Source organism: Muntiacus reevesi, chromosome 1, assembly GCF_963930625.1.
Source record: "Muntiacus reevesi chromosome 1, mMunRee1.1, whole genome shotgun sequence".
In the NCBI taxonomy this organism is placed as follows: domain Eukaryota; kingdom Metazoa; phylum Chordata; class Mammalia; order Artiodactyla; family Cervidae; genus Muntiacus; species Muntiacus reevesi.
This window is the reverse complement of record NC_089249.1, coordinates 68,922,113-68,943,020: the sequence shown is the minus strand read 5'-3', so window position 1 is coordinate 68,943,020 and position 20,908 is coordinate 68,922,113. Positions and strand designations below refer to the sequence as shown.

Sequence of the window (20,908 nt, the reverse complement as noted above, 5' to 3'; positions counted from 1 at the left end):
TTGAAGGCCAATTCTAGGAAGAGTGAGCCAGTCCAGAAAATAAAACAGTGGTGTAGAAAAGTTAAGCTATAATCCGGCTTTTCAGTTGAAGCATTTTCAAGAGTTGTGCATTTTCCAACCGTCCCTCTCCAGTGAAAAGGGAAAGAGGTAAAATAGTACTCTCAAATTCTCTTCTAATGCTCATAGTCATTATCTCTCTCCTGGTTGCTCTATACTTTTCTCTCCACCACACAAACACATGAGTATTCCGGTTTCTAATCATCCGCCAGCACATGAGGATAATGGCCATCTTAGACTATTGAGAGATGCTCAAAGGTGATGGGGGAGGGGAAGAGGGCTCAACTACCCTTTGCCCCAGGAGGGAGCTCTTCTGGCCAGAAGCTAACAGCCCAACACCGCCCCACAGGTCATTTGATCCCACAGTTAAGGGGGGAAAAAAAATTGCTGGCACCGGAGATAAAAGGGATATAATGAAAATGTAAACGAAAAACTTTATACCAGGCATGGCCTGACAGAGGGAAGATTGATATCCCATGATGCTTTGTCTTGATGAGACAATGAAAAATAACCACCACAGCAGCTGTGTCAATATCAGACTTGGTAATGCACCACTGCCTGTGGGTTTTTATTTAATCCGCTTTGCTTTAAGATGATAACGGTTGTTACTTTTCAGTGCCTGTCTGTCAGCGCCCAGCATTGCAATATTCCTCCGCAGCTCTGCGAGCGGGTTTCATTTATTTTAAAATACCATTTCACACACTGCTGACTTTTAACAGTGTTCTATGTGAGTTTGTGAGATTGAATAGTGACAGAAACAACACTTTTTATGAGAATACAGAATATTAAAAACGGGGCACAATATACAGATGGCAGTTTTCACTACAGCTTGTTTTTTTCCCCCTTGCTTCTGCTACTGAGCTTTCCCACTGAATGCATTTGTAGTAACACCATAAATGTCACTTTCACTGACTGCCTTTTGGCATTTTATTTAAATGGAATTCAACTTCGGCTTGCTCCTGCCGCTGTTGCTGCCGCTGTTACCAACTTGTTTCAGGGTGGCCCCTTTTTACAGAACCGTGCCATTGGCTTCATTCCTCGGGGTCCCAGATCGGGAAATACAGGAATAACTGCTCAAACCCTAATGGCTAGGAGTCTAGATCTAAAGCTTCCAAAAGGAAGACTTCACCAGCAGAGATGACTCTATACAGACGGGTTTGACCTTTGCAGCAAGCATTTAGTAAAAAGTACTTTTGAACTCTGAGAATACTTCTGACTAGGACATGTTACTTCCCTGTTGTAGGGAAAAGCCAACATACACCAACTGTCTTCAGCTGAATGCCACAGGAGAACAGAGGCAGGCTCTGAGTGACGTATCTAGGTCTTGTGTCTATTATTGCTGACTAGCAGTGCGTCGGTTGGGACGTTTACCTGGGCCCTAGGTTCTCTCCACCGATCCTTATCTTGGCAGATACATGCTTATGCTCCTGGGCCTCTAGACATGTACCCGCGGTGGCATTTTGCTGCCAACACGATGTTGACATGTGCAAATTCCCCTTTCTCTCTTGCATGAAACATCGGTTGCTCCATCAATTCCAGACACAAAGTAGAATAGACAGTGGTGATGAAGCCTTTTTCCTGGGAGAACCTGCAACTTGGGGAAAGCTGGTTTCTTGTCTAGGCCAAATGAGGCTAGAAATGATCTGCTTAATCCAGCCATATAAATGCGTTCACATCTCTCAGGCTCAGGCCTAACTCAGAGGCCTAAGAGATTTCCATCTGAGAGCTCAAATTTTCAGAAAGTTGGAAATCTTTACAGAAAAAAAAAATTAAGCAGAAAATGCAATCGAAAGCGTCAGTCCTGGCCTGGAGACTGGTCTTCATGGACTTCTTGTGCAATATCCCTTAGATACAGGTAAAGAAGGGTAGGTCCAAAAGCATTTTTGAAAATCTGACTAGTTTGTGAAGACATTTGAAAGTCTGTCTTGTCTGTCTCAATCTCTTTTTGTCCTTTTTTTTTTTAAAAATTAATTAATTAGACTGTATTGGGTTTTAGTCGTGGCATGCAAACTCTTAGTGTGACATGTGGGATCTAGTTCCCTGACCAGGGGTCGAACCCAGCCCCCTGCATTGGGAGCATGAAATCTCAGCCACTGGATCACCAGGGAAGTCCCTATTTTAGTCTTTTTAGTTAGAAAAGTTGGGAAAGTTAGGAATGGAAGACTGGAGAGATCCCCATAAAATGAGCTTTGGAATCTCTTTGTTATGAATTGTTCATACTTCAAACTAACTTCCATAAGGCTTTCAGAAGTGCTGAAAGAAAGGCAACAGGGCAACAAATCAGGCCACAGAAATATTTAAATGAAGTTGGGAAGTGAAACTATTTAGGATTCCTGAAATAAAAGAGGAAAGAAAGAGAAAGGAAAAGTGGAACCTAAGCAAGGACAACATTTATACTATGTATGCATTTTAGGTAACACTAGCACAGAAGTCTGTCTTTTCAAATGCACTCCCTATCTGAGTGAATCTAAACAGTGTTTTTAAGTCAAAAGTTGTGTGTGTTATTCTAAACTCCTCCTTGTTTGGCAACCCTCTCCTCCGATCAGTCACTAATTTCTGACAAGAGATCTTACTATGATTTAAATGCATCTATTTCTCTCCATTCTCGCTTCCACCACATTAATTTGTATCATTGTTGATAAATCAGTTGTCTCCTTGTCCTCTTTTCTCCTTAAATCCATCCGTAATAAATGTTGCTGGAGTAATATTCCAAAACAACTATCTGGTGATGACGCGTCACCTTTCAAAACCCATGCCCCAGTTCGCGCTGAGGTGGCCTCATGAAAGTTTTCTGAGTGCTTGCGCTCACTACCACCTCTATCCTTTACTTATTGTAGGCATCTCTCACTTGACCTGGCTTGTGTCTGTTGCCTTTTTTTTTTTTTTTTGAATGCCCTAAACATAATACCTAAATGTTTATTAGGTAAGAATTTTATAAACATTGCTTACATTAGCTGTAGTGGTGGAGTTTGGGCTGGAGAGTATTGTGTCGTCTCCAGGCTGTCCGGGAAGAACCACCAATTTTGTGCAGGGACAAGTGACCCTTTCCAAGACCAGAGCTCTTTCTGCCTACTGATGTTAGCCTACACTTGTGGACTGGTTTGGTGATCCACTGGGTGTCAGGGTTTCTTATGATAACTTTATGGAGTGGATCAATGGGAATAACCTCAAAGATTCGTACATAGAATCATCCCTAACACAGGAAGAATTCAGGCCCCAAAGGCCCTGCAGTGGCATCCACCTTGCTCCTTGGCAACAGACTGAAGGCTTCGAGCAAACTTGAGCTGGTTGACCCCATGGTGGACAGGCTTGCATAGGTGGGCCCTTAGAAATTGGGCATTTGCAGGCACCGTGGTGCACAGGAATCCAGTATATGACATAACCTTGCTTGGCCTCATAGCTCAGCCTACGTGCCTGTTGGCTGGGTGGGGTGCAGGGGTGGGGGGCAGTGTAGCTCAGGATGGAGAGCTGGCAGTACTGCCAGCAGAGTACTCTGAGGGTATCATGCCCACTGCTTCTTCCTCCCTAGGTGTTTGTCAGTGTCCATCTGAGCTCACCTGATGGCTGACGCCACATGGAAAGGCCATCGCCCTTTTAAAATCTCTCTTGCCTATGTCTTTTCTCCTGTCTTAGAATATAAGGGATCACACTTCTGTTCTTTGGTGTCATCAACAGTAGCTAGTTGGCTGTTGGATGCAGTGCCATAACTCCACTAAATGATTGGTAAATATTCATGGGGTTTGCTCAATATCTGTATCTGTCTAATGTGCAGCAGAGTTCCTGACCCAGTTATCAAGGATAGAGCTTTATGAAACTTAAGGCACTAGCTATGATGCAGAAGAAAAACATCTCTCCATTATGGATGGTCACCAGAATGATCTTCAACCAAACTTAGTGGGGAAAAGTCCCTGTATGAGAGTGGAGATCTCAGGGTTTGCCTAGAAAATCTTGGGTTAGAGATGGTATTTCTACTTCCATATCCTTCTGCTCAACTACACCGACTTTTTAATTTTTGGATATGATTAGAATTGAGGCTAGTAATTCTTCTCTAGGGTTGTTGACACATCTCTCCTACCATCTTAACTAGTGAGTCAGCAAAGTATCTCTCTCTCCTGGGAAGGCAAAGTTACTTTTGGAAAGCTGGGCAAATCTCGTCTCTCATTATTTTTCCCCCACTGGTTCTTTATATTTTAGGTTTTGTCATTGAATATGTATAATTTATTTAGACTGACAAGTTCATTTTTTAAATGGGGATACCTGTTATTTTAAAGTTTCCATGGATTTTGGCAGATCCTTTTTGCCTTTTGTGATTTCTAGAAACTCTCCTTGTAGTCTTTCTTCTCTACCTGTGTTTTTTCTGTATATTTTGCAGCCTCTACACACCTCACAAACATACATGACTTTTTCTTTGCGGGGGTGGGTATGTCTCAAAGTAATAGTCATTAAAGATACAACCCCTTTACATGATCTCCACTTAGGATCAAAAAGGAAAAAAAAAAAAAAATACTGGGGAGAGGAAAAATCAGCTAAAACAAGTTTACCTAAACAAAAATGCAGCCCAAGTGCCTTTTCCTTTAGCTTCTATAAGAAATCTAAAACTAGAAGCTGAAAAAGGTCACAAAAGCAAAGTGTCTTCCAGGATGAGCCAGTGGGTCTTTCAGGAAGAGATACCAATTGTATTCTTCTCTGGGCAGCTTCGACCTGCTTGACTGGCAGGAAGTCCAAGGTCTCTGTGACCCGAGAAGCAGCACCGTGGTAAGGTTGTCACAAGCAGAGCTGTGAGTCAGCTCTTTCTCCAGAGACTTCCTACCAAGAAGCATTTCATTTTCAAGAAAAAGAGAAAAAGTATCCTCCCTCTCTTATTCCCCCATCCTCCATGAGTAAAATAGTTTCTAAATTTCCAGGGTTTAAAATCAGAACTAATTTGAAAAAAAAATGTTTAGAGGTCTTTCAACCCCTAAACACACAAGATACAGACTTAAAAATTTTTTTTTTACCCCAGAGTTTTGCCCTCTGTTAATTCAAGGTGACAAGAACTGGTAGCATCTCATTCCCACTCCATCTCCCCATCCCATTTCCCACTCCAGACTCCAGAGTGAAGTTTCTGAGTCTCTAGCCACATTATATTTCTTAAAATTTATAATTCACTTAAACTAGCATTCTTTGGTATTACGGGTGACTGTATACTTCTTGTCATTTTGCTATCTTCAAAGAGGACTTTGATATCTGGCTAAAGCCTTCCTGGTTACCCCAAAAGACACCTAAAATATTGGAGAGATTCAGTGTCTTTGCTGACATCACATCCAGTGTCCCCAGTATACTTCCTTGTCATGTTTGATTTTAATGCTCCTAACATCTGTTCCCCTTCAGCATCCCTGTAACCTTCTGTTTTCTGACCTAACCTCTGTCCTTTCTTATGTTTTTCTGTTATTTACACTATACATCTTCGCTCTGCTCTAACTGTGCTCCCAATCCCTTGACTCCCCCTGCTCTCTGAGTCTGTCAGGACCCCTTCCCCTGCCTAACTCCTCCTCACGAGCAATCCGGGATAGCCACTCTCCTAGGACACCATGGGACTTCTGGTTGGGACCCTAGAAACCCCTCACCCCCTTGTTCTCTTGCCTCCTTCTCTCAGGGCTGCTCAAGAACCATGCCACACTTTCCTTGTCCACGTCCCTTCCCATCTTCCAAAGCAGTTCTTTCAAGACTTCAGTTTTCCTTGCAAATTCCCTGCCTACATAGCCAGCATTTCTTCCCAGGAGGAAATAGAGGGTGTAGGCTTCTAACTTTGACCCATTGCCAGATGCTCATAGTCTTGTGAAAATAACCACTACTCACGTTCTGCTAAGTCACTTCAGTCATGTCTGACTCTGCGACCCCATAGATGTCAGCTCACCAGGCTCCCCCATCCCTGGAATTCTCCAGGCAAGAACACTGGAGTGGGGTGCCATTGCCTTCGACTTACGTTCTAAGCACTCCCAAATCTATACTTTCATCTCAAGTTTGTTGCCTTTACTGATATTTGAGCTCATGAATCCAACTCCTCAATGAACATTTCCTGTTGACTGTTGTTCATTTACCTTAAAAATCAGCAGAACCCACACTGAATTTAGTATATTCCTATTCTTAAACCTGAGATGTAATACAAAGCTTCATTGTATATTCATATGATTTTGAATTAAGTCAGAGAAGAGAACAATTAAATGATTTTAAAACTATCACAAAACAGAGTGAAAAGGACTTGTTGCTTTTGTTCAGTTGCCCAGTTGTGTCTGACTTAATGATCAGTTAAATAGGCAGGGATAGCCAGAAGTCTAGGATAATCTCTAGATATAATTTAAAGTGACTTGGTTTATGTAGTTTCCTAATAGGAGAGAGAATGCAAAAAGAAGAATACATTTGAGAGGTTAGAAAATGAGGTCATTTCTGGACAAGTATAATCTGAATGAATATGACATTCAGAACGCAGGTAAGTAAATGAGTTTCATTATTTTTCAGTCATGAAGTCATGTCGAACTCTCTGCACCCCTGTGGACTGCAGCACATCAGGTTCCTTTGTCCTCCACTATGTCCTGAAGTTTGGTCAAACTCATGTCCATTGAGTGGGTGATGCTATCTAACCACCCCATCCTCTGCTGCCCCCTTCTCCTCCTGCCTTCAATCTTTCCCAGCATCATGGTCTTTTCCAACGAGTCAGCTCTTCACATCAGGTGAATCTCCAAAGTTTTGTGGGTTCAACTTTAGCATCACTTCTTCCAATGAATTTTCAGGGTTGGTTTCCTACACTGACTGGTTTGATCTTGCAGTCCAGGTGACTCTCAAGAGTCTTCTCCAGCACCACAATTCAAAAGCATTAATTCTTTAGCGCTTAATCTTCTTTATGGTCCAACTCTCACATCTGTACATGACTACTGCAAAAACCATAACTTTGACTATACAGACCTTTGTTTGTAAAATGATGTGTCTGCTTTCTAATACACTGTCTAGGTTTATCATAGCTTTCTTTCCAAGGAGCAAGCATCTTTTAATTTCATAGCTGCAGTCACTGTCCACAATGATTTTTATTTAAAAGAACTAAAAGTAGAAAATATATTTTGGAGTTATCAGTATAGTGGTGGTAGAAATTGTTGGCCAAAAAATTGTTGTCTGGAAAGATTTTCAGTGAGAAAAGATCAAGAGTAAAATCCTAGGGGACATCATTGTTTAAAGGTAAGTTGAAAAAGGAACCATAATATGAAACTAAGGAGACTGTAATAACATACAAGTCAGTTGGATAGTTTGAGGAAAAATAAGTGCTCAAAAGCATCTGTTGCCAAGAAGAAATTAACTATAATAAGAACTGGACCGAGACTGTTGCACTTGGCAATTATTGACATTAGCAAGAATCATTTCAGGTTGAAGACAGATTTTTAAGGGATAAACAGGGGATGTAAACTCAAGTGGGAGAGAGGAGTACACGTCATCATCTGCAGTGTAAAGCAGACTTGTGGAGGGCTATACTATAGGTATTGATGATGGGCTGTGGGAGGAGCAGGGAGAAGCTCTTCTTGTGAGTTTGAAGACTGGGGGGTTTGTGGAAAAGGTAGTATTTCAGCATGATTTTTAAGGACAAGCAGGATTTTTAATCAATGTTATTGAAGCATATTTTGCCTATAATAAAATGCTCCCATTTTAAGTTTGCAGCTCAAGGAGTTTGACAAGTATTTATACTCATGTAACCACACCTCAGTCATTATATAGAACATTTCCAACATCCCGGGGTATCTTGTCATGCTTGTATGCAGTCAATACTTAGCCTCAGGGAACTCCTGCTTTTCTTTCAATCACTGTAGATTAATTTTTCCTCATCTATAATTTCACATAAATGAGACCATAGATATACATTCTTATGCTTAGCATATTTTTTTTTTTGCAATTTATCCATGTGATTTCTATTTAAGTAGCTATTGCTTTTAATGTTGAGTAGTATTCTGTTGCATGGAAATTGCAATATGATTGGCTTCCCTGGGGGCTCAGTGATGAAGAATCCACCTGGCAATGCAGGAGATGCTGGTTTGATCCCTGGGTCAGGAAGATCCCCTGGAGAAGGAAATGGCAACTCACTCCAGCATTATTGCCTGGGAAATCCCATAGACAGAGGAACCTGTGGGAATACAGTCCACAGGGTTGCAAAACAGTCGGACTAAACAACACTTCTATTGTATACCAAAATTTGTTCATCCATTCACCTGTTGATGGACATTTCAGTTGTTTCCAATTTACAGCTACTATGAATAAAGTGAAAGTGAAAGTGAAGTCGTTCAGTCGTGTCCGACTCTCTGTGACCCCATAGACTGTGGCCTATCAGGGTCCTCAGTCCATGGGATTTTCCAGGCAAGAATGCTGGAGTGGGTTGCCATTTCCTTCTCCAGCTGTGAATAAAGCTGCTTATAAATATTCATGATCAAGTCTTTCTGTGGACAGATATTTTTACTTTTATTGGCTATATACATAACAGGGGAATTTCCAGTCATATGGCAAGTGTGTGTGTACCTTCATAAGAAACTGATACATTGTTTCACAAAGTGGCTGTAAATTTTTACATTCCAATCAGCAATATATGAGACTTCCATCTTCATTAGCTCTTGATATGCCAGATTTTAAATTTTAGCCATTATATAAAGTGTGTAGTAACATCTCATCATGGTGGTCAAGTGCTTTTTCTGCATAAGACATGATCTTGTAGTTTTTTGTGGTTTATTTTATTTTATTGTCTTTTGAATGTTGGTCTTAAACAGTGGGTTGGCAAGCATATGCCTTTCTCTGTTTTCTGAAATTGGTCGCATAGGCTTAACATTTATTTCTTAATTAGTTGATGGAACTCAGAATGAAGCCACCTTAACCTGGAGGTTTTTTGTTGGAATGTTTCTAATAATAAATTTAATTTCTGTAATATTCTTTAATATTAAGTAATTAAATGAATTATTTACAGCAAAATTCATAGGAAAATTCTCTGAGATTTCACTGATTCTTCCTTAACCCAATATTTACCATGTTGGTTGCACAATAATTTTCCAACTTCAGTACTCACTATACAATTACGTTAGCCCTCAGCATCCTAGTGTAAATGAGAGATGACTCCTCACCCTGGGACATTTCTCCAATGACCTTTGGATTGGAAGAAGCTCATCCTGTATAAGGCTCATAGGGAAGGGACTCCCATTAAGTACTCCCTGAGTTCAGGCACATGCAAAACTGTTCTATAATCTTAAAACTTGAATGGCAGATCACCAGATATAATTTTCTTGATTCACACGTTTTTCCCCCTTAAGTTCCTTGAAAATACTGCTCCATTATTATCCTGCTTTTTATGTTGCTTTTTGAGAAATCTGATAATCTAATTCTCTTGCCTCTATAATTTATTTCATCTTTTCTTTCCAGAGTCCTTGAATATTTTTACTTTATGTCTCAGAGTTCATCTTTCTATGCCAATTTTCTCTGGAACCTGCTGATCCCTCTCAGTGTATGAGTTCTTATTTTATTCTGGAGAGTCTGAAAGTTATTATTTTTTTTTAATATTATAGTTTAAATTTTTATTATTTTACATTGTTTTGATGCTTTTCTTCAGGGACTGAGTCATGTGAAAATTTGTTTTTTTCTTGTTTTCTATTTTAATCCCTTTACTGTTTTTCACTTTTCTTTGCATTTTTATTCTGTTTCTGTACTTACTTTTTTCAATACTGTTTATTAAATTTGTATTAAAATCTGTTCTCACTTGGGCATGCAATAATTTAGTCATTTTTGATATGGTTTTTTTGTCTTTTGCTACTTCTTTCCCCAGGAAAATTAACTCTAGTTTTATTTTTATACTATTTTGTCAATTTATTTTTAACTTTTGTATTTTTTATTTAAGGAGTTTGCTAGTATCCTCATGTGCTCACTTAAAGGGCTATGTTTTATTTTCTTCATCTTTGTGGTTTATTTTTCCAAAGGCTTATCCAGAGAAAAATCTTTTATTTACAAACTCTGACATTTTGCAGTAGTTTTGTGCATGTGGTTCTGTTTTATCCACTCTTACTCATCTTACAGATCGGCTTCTGAGTTTGGTAGCACCATATACTGGCTTTTTTGGCCTCCTCTGCTCATAAGCTGTTTTTCTTTATTATTGATATGTAGCAGTTTGATTATGATGTCCTTGGTGTAACTTTCTGTATGTTTATTCAGCTTGGAGCTTGTTGAGAGTCATGGATCAATGCGTTTGTGATCGTCATCAGATTAGACAATTTTCAGCTATTATTTTTTTCCAAACATGCTTTCTATTTTCCTCCTTTCTGGGGTTAAAATTTATACTTATTTCCCCACAAGCCACTGAGTCACATCACTGATTATTTTGTTTTTCCATCTTTTTTCTATGTCTCACTTTGTATATTTTCTATTACTGTGACTTTAAGTCCAGTGATTTTCCCTTCTTCAGTGTCTAATCTATTTCAAATCCCAACTATGTAATTTTCAGTTCAGACACATTTTCATCTCTAGAAATTCTATTCTGCTTTTTAAATATCTTTAATTCTTTTTACATTAAGTCTATGTGTTTAACTATTGAGCATATTTTACTTTTAAAATAACTGTTTTAAAAAACTTGCTTATTTTTTTATTTCCTTTCTATTGAATGATCTTTTTCTCCTGATTAAAGGAAACTTGCTTTTTCATATCACTAATTTTATTTAATGCTGACATTTTAAATATTGCATAATTCTTTGCTGGATTCTATTGTATTCTTTTAAATAGTGTTGGGATTTGTTCTATCAAGAAGAGATCCTTGTGGATCAGGTAATTCTTCTGGAGTACGTTTTTAAACTTTTATTGGGGCTGCACAGTAGCCTTTACTCTTCACACTAGTAAACTATGAATTTCATAGTGTTCTAGTGAATGTTCTGTGTATTTGACACAGTTTTTCCTCTCTGGGTGGTAGGAACCAAAAAGATTTACATTCTTGTGTGAAGCTTTGAGAATTGTTTGGCTTATAGTTCCTCATTAGTTATACTTTTTCTGGGCATGACCTGGAAAGTTTACTTATAGATGCACAGATTGGCAATAAGCCAAAGACCTTAAGGACCTATGCAAATTTCTGGAGAACTTTCACTATATAATTCCCTCTTCTTTGGCAGTCTGACCTACAAAGTCTAGCCACATTGGTATTTCTGAAATCTACTCTCTGTCTCCTCAGTTCTCTGACTGCCAGGCTTTGTCTAGATCCTTTCTTCTTACATTATATAGTCCAAAAATTTCTTTCTGGTAGAAATCTAGGGTAATTATAGAGTTTACTTAAGTTGTTTCCCTTCTCTTAAGAATCACAGACATCTGCTGCCTTTTTTCATTGCCTGAATAAAATCATTTCATATATTGTTCATTTTTCTAGTTGTTTATTGTGGGAGGTAATGTCCCATAGAAATTACTTTTTTATTGTAGATGCAGAAGTGAAGTGTGATGTTTTAAGCATTGGAAATGGAGTGAATGGGCAACCCAGGAAAAATCAAATCATAAGCAAAGGCAGTGAGGGGCAAAATTCTGTATTCAAAAAATAATGGAGTGTTTGGGTCACTGGAGAGGCCTAATTGAAGAGGGGAAAAGAATTAGAGATATGGTCTAAAAAGACTGATTCACTGTAACATTCAAACATTTCTCTAGATTCTGTTGTGAAGGAACTTTTCATATATAGCACCAGTCTCATATCAGTTGACCATAAAATATAGAAATTAACTAAGTGACTGAACCACATGAGACCTTTAAAGGCAGAGAGTTTTCTCTGAGTGTTTGCAGAAGAAGAGGAAATCTGAGAAATATTAAATTATGAAAAGGATTTCTCATGAGGGAGGTTCTCTGTTGCTAGTTTTATAATGGAGGTGGACATGGGCAAGGAACAGTTCTTAGAACTGAGATCTGTTCCTGGTTGACACCAACAGAAGTATGGGGACCTCAGTCCTATAACTACAAGATAGGATTCATTCTCAGCTGCTGACATCTATTTTAACCTTAGCTTGCAACCCAGCCATGTTCTGCCAAACTTCTGACCTACAGAATTATGGAATGTATTATTTTAAGCTGTTAAATTTGTAGTGATTTTTAAATATAGCAATATAAAACTAACACAGAGGCTAGTAAGATGTTTTATAGTGTTGTTTATCAAGATTAATTGCAAAAGCCTGATTTTAGAGATTTAATTGCATTGACACTATTTGCTAATGATTTTTTTTTGTCTTGAAAGTTTGTTCACAAGGAGATGAACACTTTTTATCCCATTCATTGGTATATTAGGTATGTATATCAATATGCATAGGAAAAAGGAGCCATTTACTAGGATTGGACCAGGAGAGATGTATACTTGGCTCTTGTCCTTTAGATCAGTGTACCCCACTTCTGCAACATACTTGTTGTCACCTAAAGATTTGCCACAGCTGATGTTTATGACATCCGTTTAGTACCAGCTTTGTTCCACTCCCTACTTTGATGATGCTTGCTCAGTTTGCAAGCATGATATACATGCATTCTTGGTTCCTTCACCCTCTTTGATTCTTGTCCTCTGACTCCTAAGACTTGGTATCTGAACGTGTTTTTTCTTGTAAATGTATTTTTTAATAGGCTTGTTCATTGGCCCATTTCCTGATTCATCATTACCTCTAATTTGAAATATTAAACATAGTGCAGTCCTTACAACACACATATCTGGTACCCTTTCAGCCAGCCTTGTCTCTCTGGTAATGATGTGACTCATACAGTATATATAACATCCTGAGTTCTGGGCATCCTTTTCCATTCAGGAAATAGAGGTGAAATTGCCAGTAGACATCAAGGGGAGAGATCACAGAGTTCTATATACAGGTGATCATGAGGGATATCCAATGAAACACGAGGAGACAGTATGTGCAATAAATATGGCAACTGCTTCCCAGGTGGCACTAGTGGTGAAGAACTGGCCTACCAATGCAGGAGACATAAGAGATGTGGATTCGATCCCTAGGTGGGGAAGATTCCCCTGGAGCAGAGCATGGCAACCCACTCCAGTACTCTTGCCTGGAGAATCCCATGGACAGAGGAGCCTAGCAGGCTACAGTCCATGGGGTCGCAGAGTTGGACATGGCTGAAATGACTTAGCATGCATGCTCACTTTTGTTTGCATCTTTGTATCTGTTGCTATTGCTATACATGAAACTCTATCGCACCCATCCCCAAAACTGGGTACTCATTACTGATTTTTCCCAACTACTTATCTTCATTCTGTTGCTGAAATGACATTCCCTCTCTTCTGTGACTGGAGAAAGAGTACTGATCCTTCAGTGTTTTTCTACTAAGCTGCAGATTCACTGGAGCTGGTTGTGATTGGGTTTGGTCATATATGAATCCTGACCAAAGAGCTCTCCTCTTCTAGCTTTGAGAAAGATGAACATGGAGAATTTAGAAAAGGAAGAAACTTTCCTTTCTAAACTTTCCCCTTCCCAATAGACCAGAGAATGAAGTCAAATTTGCTAATCAATATTATGACAGGTGTCCTGCCATGTCCCCCTCATAGTGCCTTGAGTTTTAGAAGTACAGAGGAAGATCAAGATTTTCTATATACATGGGATCATTAAGATGGGGTGGGAGTGCTAGGAAGACTTTGATTTGCATAGAAAGAGAGCTGATTTGCCTAGAAAGCATGCTTAACGCTTAGATTAAGTAATATTTAGTTTAGGTTTGGTAGTTACTGATGAATATCATAAGGTAGGAGAGGTATAAAGCTTTTTGCTAGCCCTGAGATACTCTTTGTGGCTACTACTAAAGTGATTTTACAATAATAGAGTTGAAAAGAGAGTTTGATTAATCTCATCCCAGGCAGTCAAATGTGCTTACCTAGGCACTTCCTATAAGTTACAGGAATCAATAAACAATCTACCTTGAGCAAAAATTAGACTTGAAGTCTTAAGTGATCTTATGTGATTCAAAACATAGGGAGGGCAAAATGCAGTATTATTCATACCTCATATAATTGTCCATAGTTCACATACCAGAAATGAGGTATACAAAAATCTATTTCCTATTTGAAATCAAAGGGAGTCTCAGAGTCAAGAAAGACCAAGTATACTATTTTTTTTTTCTTTTTTGAACTTAATGCAAGGAGGATTGTGCATGTGTAAGTGAAAGCAAAATTTGGTTCTGAATGCAGACTTTTCTATTTGACTTATTCTGGGGAGCAGGCACTCTGCATTATACAGTATATTTTGCCTGATATCATAACTCTAAAGTCACTGAGCACATATAATTAAAACCTCTCTCTCTCTTAAAGCATAGCCAAAAACTGTGCATTAACAGTACATCAGAGAAATTCCAATCTAAAAGAAGTTTATGTTATTTTCTTTTATCTAAAAGTTCTTAAGAAAATGAGAACAAGATGCTATATCAAGTGTTCAGGGATCTTGAAACACATTTGTGCATTAAATGTGAGAACTTCAGAAACATCATTCACTGAACTTATATTCATAATTAGGTAATGGATGAATGGATAAAAAAGATGTGAGATACCTACACACATAGGCGCAAACACACATACACCCATGATAGAATGTTATTCAGTCACAAGAAAGAAGGAAATCCTATCTCTGGTGACAATATGGGTGGAACTCAAGGGCATTATTCTGAGTGAAATAAGACAGAAAAAGACAGATATGTATAATACCACTTACATACGGACTCTAAAAGGTGAAACAGAGACTATATTTGTGGTACCTGGGGCTGAGTAGTGGGGGGAAAGGAGAGACATAGGTCAAAGAATAAACTTACAGTTACAAGAGGAATACATTCTGGGGATTCAATCTACAGCATGATGATTGCAGTTAATAATTCTGCATTATATATTAATACTGCTTGAAAGTTTCTAAGAAAGTAGACCTTATATGTTCTTCCCACAAAGAAGTATTGACTATTTTGTTACATGGTGGAGGTATTGGTTAACTTTATGGTGGTAATCATTTTACAATATGTAAGTGTACCAAATTAACACATTGTACATCTTAGACTTACACAATATTATAGTGTAAGTTCTATTATATCTTAATAGAACTGGAAGAAAAAACCAGAGTTGTTTGGCAGTAGGAATGCTGACTTGAACTATCAATGTAGGTGTGGTCTGGGCATTTCCAGAAAGATTAATTTATTAATAACTGTATTTTTTCTTTTCAACAGTGGTTTAGGTAAAATCCTTTGTCATACTATAGGATAGGGTATTAGATTTAACTTTTAATGGACATCTTTATATATTGTAATATGTGAATAATTGAGGAAACAAGGTAGAAAAATTTACCTGATGCTTGTAGATAAGTAGTTTCCTAGTTATTTGGCTTTGTTTTTATACTTTTATTCAATTTTATGTTTTAGGAAAGAGTGAAGTTATTTCTTTTAACTTCTGGACCCTGGAATTGGGTCATATTGTCTCAAGTATTTGGCTTTTTAAAAAATTACTAATGGGGGTAAAGAAGTCTATGTTATAAGGGTGTGTTTGCAAATTGTTTTCACTGTTTCATCAAATACCATTCTAGGTTTATAAAAGACAAATGGGGCTTTTGTGTCCGAGGGGCTAATAAGAGCAGAGACTGGGAACTGTTTCTGAGCTGGAAGCAAGATACAGACAGACAGACAGACAGGAAATGGGTCTGGCATTTAGACCCCAATCCCTTTGCCTGAGTGTAAGTGCTACACTGATGCACAGGTTAAAAGTTCCAGGGACTGTTGACCTGGAGAGGTTCCACCCTGGGGGCCTGGGAAGTGGCCAGGATCAGAAGATGGACCTCAAACATAGCTGCAGAAGTTTGCACAGGGAGCCTGTGATGGATTAGCAAGAAGCATTCTGACTGTTGCCGAGTGTTGGGATCTTAACCTTCAATTATCCTTGTGGATGGAAACAAACATTTTCTGTACTTGGAAATGCTGGCCACTCTTTCTCTGGAGTGGGATCCCTAAAATGTAGTTAGTGTGACTGAGGACCTAAATTTTATTTAATTTCAACTACTTTTTTTTTTCATTTATTTTTATTAGTTGGAGGCTAATTACTTTACAATCTTGTAGTGGTTTTTGCCAAACATTGACATGAATCAGCCATGGATTTACATGTGTCCCCCATCACGATCCCCACTCCTGCCTCCCTCTCCATCCCATCCCTCTGGGTCTTCCCAGTGCACACACGTGACTAGTGGCTGCCATATTCTGTATAGAACTTTCCCATCATTACAGAAAGCTTTATTGGACAGCACTCCTCTAGTCTTTTACCCAGACAAGCCTAAGCCTAACTGCAAGTGTTCTAGCAGCTTCCTTGACACTAAACTCCAAAAGAACTCCCTGGAGTCGAGATCTATTGTACCTGTACCTCAGAAACAGATTGGAACATGTTGAATCCCCCAAGGCTAGGTCAGAGAGGATTAGGAACTCCTATAATATGCATGTTCAACAACTGCTTTAGAAATGAAAGGCTTAATTTATAAGGTCGTTGAAGAACATGCTATCACAAAGTTGAAGTTGACTACATGTAAGAGAACCGAAGGAACTTTTCAGAAGTTGCTGTGGGTAAAGAATCCACCTGCAATTCAGGAGACACAGGAGACAGTGATTCGATCCCTGGGTCAAGAAGATTCCCTGGAGGAGGGTATGGAAATCCACTCCAGTACTCTTGCCTGGAGAATCCCATGGACAGAGGAGCCTGGTGGGCTATTGTCCATAACGTTGCAAAGAGTTGTACATGACTGAAATGACTCAGCACACACACATGCATGCAAGAGGACTGAAGATGATTGAAAAGAACATTTTAAAGATGGTGCCATTAGAAGAAAGCATCTGATGTTAACATAGAGGAAGCCTAGTGGAGACAACTTTTCTTAATGGTAAAATTTTTTCAGTTTTGACCTATTCTGAAAGTTACTTTAGCCTCACTAAAACAGACATGTAACAATGGACTGGTTCAAAATTGAGAAAGGAGTATGGCCAAGCTGTATATTGTTACCCTGCTTATTTAACTTCTAGTCAGAGTACATTATGCAAAATGTCAGGCTGGATGAATCACAAGCTGGAATCAAGATTGTTGGGAGAAATATCAATAACCTCAGATATGCAGATGATACCACTCACATGGCAGAAAGCAAAGAGGAACTAAAGATCCTCTTAATGGAGATGAAAGAAGAGATGGAAAAACTTGACTTAAAACTCAACATTCATAAAACTAAGATCATGGCATCTGTTCCCATCATTAGTGGAAAATAGATGGGTAAAAATGAAAACAGTGGCAGATTTGATTTTCCTGGGCTCCAAAATCACTGCAGATGGTGATTGCAGCCACAAAATTAAAAGATGCTTGCTCCTTGGAAGAAAAGCTATGACAAACCTAAAAAGTATATTAAAAAGCAGAGACATCACTTTGCTGTAAAAGGTCCAGATAGTCAAAGCTATGGTTTTTCCAATAGTCACATATGAATGTGAGAGTTGGACCATAAAGAAAGCTGAGCACCAAGCAATTGATGCTTTCGAACTCTGGTGCTGGAGGAGACTCTTGGAGAGTTCCTTGGACACCAAGGAGATCAAATCAGTCAATTCTAAAGTAAATCAAGCCTGAATATTCATTGGAAGCGCTGATGCTGAAGGTGAAGCTCAAATATTTAGGCCACCTGATGCGAACAGCCAACTCATTGGAAAAGACCCTGATGCTGGGAAAAATTGAGGGAAGGAGAAGAAAGGGGCAACAGAGAATGAAATGGTTGGATGGCATCACCAAATCAATGAACATGAGTTTGAGCAAACTCTGGGAGATAGTAAAGGACAGGGAAGACTGGTGTGCTGTAATCCCCTGGGTTGCAAAGAGTCGGACATGACCTAGCAACTAAACAATGAGCACCAACAAAGCTCTTCTAACTTTCGGGATGTATTACTAGTTTCTTAATTTTAAGGCATGACCACATTTCTTCGATGTGGCATATCTTTAACCACTTGCTGCAAATTATTAAATGTTATATTTTCATTGTCAGCCAATTTCCATTGAAATTTCTTCTTTGAATCATGTTATTTAAAGGTATATTGATTAGATGCTTGAAATCCAAAGATTATTGATTTCTTTAATGAGAAATGATATTTAGAGACCATAACATGGACTCTAGCGGTGCTTATTCCTTTTTGGTTTGGACCTCTTCAATGAATAGAACTAGGAAATATGTACTAATTTTTAAAATATATGATACAAACTGAAAATTTAGAAAAACAAATAGTGTATTGATTCATTTACTCATTATTGATTTCTAGCTTTCAATGTTGTAATAGAGAACAAGCAACACAGTCTCAATATTTTTGAGTTTGCTGTGATGTACTTTACAGTCAATTTTGGTAAATATCTCTGTGTTGTTGAAAGAATTTGTATTCTGAAGTGACTGGCACAGTGCTCTGTCATTAGATGAAGTTTACTAATCATGTTCAAATCTTCTATATCCTCCTAATCTTTGAAAAAATACCTGTTCGTCCTATTAGTCATTGAGAAAAAACACTTAATCTTGCCTAATGATTGGAAATTTTATGTAATTCTTCAGTTCTGTCAATATTTCAAAATTTTGCATCTGTTTTGGTTTATTATTAACTGTAAAGAAGTTTAAATTATTTTATCTTCCTGGCGAATTTACCTTTTCATCATTTTAACATGTCCTCAGTTTGCAGCATTGCTTCTTGCCTTAAAGTATGCTGTTGTTTATTATTTAATGCAGCTTTCCATCATATGGGCTTGAATATTTTTTAAGTGCCAGGCTGGTATCATTTTGTATATCTATCATTTTATAGAAATAATTTGAGAAAAGAGTGATGTTCTTCTTTCAGGGGATTTAGTTTGCATCACAGTCTACTAGGGGCAAAGTAATTACAAATTTTAGGTAATTTAGATAATATAGGCAAACTCCTATAGATTTTAGATTCGAGATAATTCAGTATTTGAACAAGAACCTATTGAATTCTGAATCACTGTTACTTCTACTTTGTCACTTTTCAGTGATGAGCACAGAGGGAGGAAGAGGCTTTAGCGTATTCCCTGTTGGTAGTCCCAGGACTCTGATTTTGTCTTCCTGTCCTCTTTCAGCTTCCTCTCCTGGGAACAGGAGATGCTGCTAAGAGGAAATTTCTTCAAATGCTGTGCTCCACTCTTTGGCTTACATTCTTCTGGATCTTGGTTACATGATTAGTTGGAACCTTATTATATTTATAATGACTCAAGCAGATAAATGTGTGCATCTGCGTGAGTCTATCCCAGCTTTTCTAATTGTTTTTAGTGGAAGGGTTTGTCAGAACTCTTTAACCCATTCAATCTGGTTTTCATGTCTACAATTAGCTACCATCATATTGGCTACCATGTTTCCATATTTGATTAATGTTTTCTTGAGTCTCATCTTACTTGAATCCTCAGCAGCATTCGACACCTCTGGTCATTCTTTCCTTCTTGAGACTTTCTTCTCTCTTGGGTTCTATAACCCCGCACTCCTTTTCCCCTTACCTCTCAGACATCTCCATCTCAGTTTTCACAGATGGCTTTTCCTTTTTCACTTTACCTCTAAATGTTGGATTTTGCATGGCTTTTCTTTAATTTTCCCACATTCTCAACTAAAGTGGTTTTAAATAACAGGTGAAAAACCTGAAATTTATTAGTAAGTAATCTGCTTCTTTCTCACTGCTCATCAAATCTTTCACTATCCCCTAGATTTTCAACCTCCAAAATATTTATTCTCCCCATTCCTATTGGTACCACCCAACTCAAAGCTATATTGATTTCTCATTTGAACTAAGGCCAAACATTTCTAACTGACCTCCTTGCTTTTCCTCTTTTCTTCCACTTCAATCCATTCTCCACATAACAGACAGTTTGCTTTTTTAAATATGTGAATTGAATCTTGTGTTTTATGTGTTTTAAAAGTTTCTTGATGTAAGCCTGTAATGCTATGAACCTTCCCCTTAGCACTGCTTTTACAGTGTCCCATAGGTTTTGGGTTGTTGTGCTTTCATTTTCATTCATTTCTATACATATTTTGATTTCTTTTTTGATTTCTTCTATGATTTGTTGGTTATTCAGAAGCGTGTTATTTAGCCTCCATATGTTGGAATTTTTAACAATTTTTTTCCTGTAATTGAGATCTAATCTTACTGCACTGTGGTCAGAAAAGATGACTGGAATGATTTCAATTTTTTTGAATTTTCCAAGACCAGATTTATGGCCCAGGATGTGATCTATTCTGGAGAAGGTTCCGTGTGCGCTTGAGAAAAAGGTGAAGTTGATTGTTTTGGGGTGAAATGTCCTATAGATATCAACTAGGTCTAGCTGGTCCATTGTATCATTTAAGGTTTGTGTTTCCTTATTGATTTTCTGTTTAGTTGATCTATCCATAGTTGTGAGTGGGGTATTAAAGTCTCCCACTATTATTGTGTTACTATTAATTTCCTCTTTCATACTTGTTAGCGTTTGCCGTACATATTGCGGTGCTCCTATGTTGGGTGCATATATATTTATAATTGTTATATCTTCTTGTTGGATTGATCCTTTGATCATTATGTAGTGTCCTTCTTTGTCTCTTTTCACCTCCTTTATTTGAAAGTCTATTTTATCTGATATGAGTATTGCGACTCCTGCTTTCTTTTGGTCTCCTTTTGCATGAAATATTTTTTTCCAGCCCTTCACTTTTAGTCTGTATGTGTCTCTGGTTTTGAGGTGGGTCTCTTGTAGACAGCATATATAGGGGTCTTGTTTTTGTATCCATTCAGCCAATCTTTGTCTTTTGGTTGGGGCATTCAACCCATTTACATTTAAGGTAATTATTGATAAGTATGGTCCCATTGC

General features: G+C 38.2%; 1 pseudogene; it reads right to left on the bottom strand.

Moving 5' to 3' along the window:
- Positions 1–3,007: 3,007 nt before the first annotated feature.
- LOC136147469 (large ribosomal subunit protein eL15-like) overlaps positions 3,008–20,908 on the bottom strand; it is a 127,763-nt pseudogene continuing 109,862 nt past the window's right edge.